Source organism: Osmia bicornis, unplaced genomic scaffold (genome assembly GCF_907164935.1).
Source record: "Osmia bicornis bicornis unplaced genomic scaffold, iOsmBic2.1, whole genome shotgun sequence".
Lineage (NCBI taxonomy): Eukaryota > Metazoa > Arthropoda > Insecta > Hymenoptera > Megachilidae > Osmia > Osmia bicornis.
Window position 1 is genome coordinate 10476 of NW_025791320.1, and position 2491 is coordinate 12966.

Consider the following 2491-nt stretch of genomic DNA (forward strand, 5'->3'; position numbering starts at 1 on the left):
GCAAAAATATGATTAATATACGTTAAATATCCACTGAGCTCCTTCGATCCGGCGTTCGAAGGAGGGGATCCGCGCACGCGCTCCACTTTGAAAAATAAGTAGGGATAGCACATACCATCGTTATAGTTCCGATCTCCCAAGAAAAATCTATACTACTTGTTTTATACTATGTAACTGTACGAATGTACGGTTACAAATTACATGGTTGCAAAATTACCCCCAATTTCTTTCTCCCGATTTTGGCGCGATGGTTGGTATTCGCTGCCACCAGTCTTGAGCGCGTTTAACGCTCACGACGATTAAAAGACGGAAAGACGAAACGTAATGTAAACGTGATGTTAGGTTTTATAAAAAATTGGATAATTAGTCTTCCGTTGGGTTCGTCAGTGCTTTGGGTCCCGTACGGGTTCCTCCTTGAAACTGTATAAGTTGGTAATCGTGGTTTTTAAAACTAAGGTGAAAGTAGCCGTTTGCAAATGAATATGACACTGTTTAAATAATGAAACTGGTTTAATTAGAAAAGAAATTGAATGTATAAAGTAAATAACAGAAAAATTGAATTTGAACTTGAATTGATTATGAAAATTTACTAAATTTAGAAAAATACCAGTTTGTGTAAAACTTGTACTCATGAACATTAACAAGATGCTTATTAATAGTTAACAAAATGAATTATTCGGAAACAACACTTTGAAATCACAAATTGAAGCGTGTATGATATTAAACCGGATACGCGAACGTGTCCCATTATTTTGCTTCTTAAATCGTTAGTTCAAAATATAGTTTAATGGAAAACTATCGGTTCCTTACCGCGAGGAGAGCACCTCGGCCGGAGACACTCTCGTAACCCCGGAAGGCTGACCGAGATGCCCCTTTTTGAAGTAAACGAAATAAAAATATTCGATATTATAACTTTGAAATACCTCGATTGGAGGGACGATCTGACGTGAGACACTCTCGTAACCCCGGAAGGCTTATCAGATCACCCGTTTTGCCAAATTGAAACTGTCGTGTTACGGAAAAGTAATAGGATCGAAGAATACCTCATTTAAAATTGGACCAAATAACTTGAGGTTTTTTTTTTATTGAGTAGTTATATCAATTTATTTATTAAGATATGTGTTTTTGTCGTTTTAAAGAATTACAATTTGTTGAAATCGTGAAAAAAAATAGTAAAAAACAATTTTTCATCTCTTTTATGTGAGCCTATAATAAGAATTTAAAATATGTCTTTCGTAGATTCAAATAAGTTGTAGGTATGCAGAAAATTTCGTCGAGATCGGCCAATGCACTTAGAAGTTACAAATAATTACAATTTTTGAACATCATAACTTTTCATTTAAAAATGTGACTAGTTATGTTCTTAGATGAAAAAGTCGCGATTTTCGAAAATTTTAATTACTTGGTAGTGCTAAATACATTGATCGATCTTGATGAAATTTTCAGTATACACATAACACACTTAAATTTACAAATGTCATATTTTAAATTTTCATTGCAAATTCACATAAAAAAGTTAATAAAAAATTGCCTTCTACTATTTTCTTTCACGATTTCAACAAATTGTAATTATTTAAAACGACAGAAGTACATATCTTAGTAAATTAATGTGTATAACTTCTCGGCGAATACGTTTTTCGATCAAACGCAATGTGTCGCGATGTACTTTTACAATCCGACTTGCCACCGTAGTAAAAGAGTTGAAGATTATTCAGTTCGAAGAATAATAAAGAAGAATAAAATTATACACTAGGCATTAAGCAATCTTCATTTAAACCCAATGAAGAATTTATTGGAAATTATGAAAAATTTAATGTACAGAAGAAAACCTGTAAACAAAAATGAGCTTCGTGAAGCAGATAAGGCATCGTGAGATAAAATCATAACGTTATAAATATTCGAATCAATGCCAAGACGCATAAAAAGGCGCGTAGAAATGTAATTGAATATTAGGTAATGCAAATTTTAATTAAATTGCAAGTATTTGCATTGAAATTAATGTTATATTAGATCCACTTAACATTGCCATGAGTTTTGTACTTATATCGCATTGCTTTACGTATGAAAAACGTTCATGTTCCTCGTTAACCTCGTACCATCGCATTCAAAGAAAAACTTATTGCCGCAAAATTCATTATTATTTTCCACTTATCACTCAATGTAACGGAATTCTACCGTGAGTTGGCATATTATTCCAATTGTAACGACCCAGACATAGGTACGTCACTGCACCGACTTATAGGGAGAGCGGTTCCCTTAGAAGGCGACTCGTATTAAGTATTAGGGATTATGGATTCGCGTGGTATGCAATTGAGGAGTAAAATCCAAACATTAATGTGCTAGAATAATGGTTTATTCTAATGAGTAAGTACTTGATAATTGAATATGCTTTTTCTCAATATAATATAAAATAATAATGTTAACGTTGATAGTACAATAAGTGCGGGCTAGAATAGGAATACAATGAGAAATTATAATAAGTTCGCCCTAG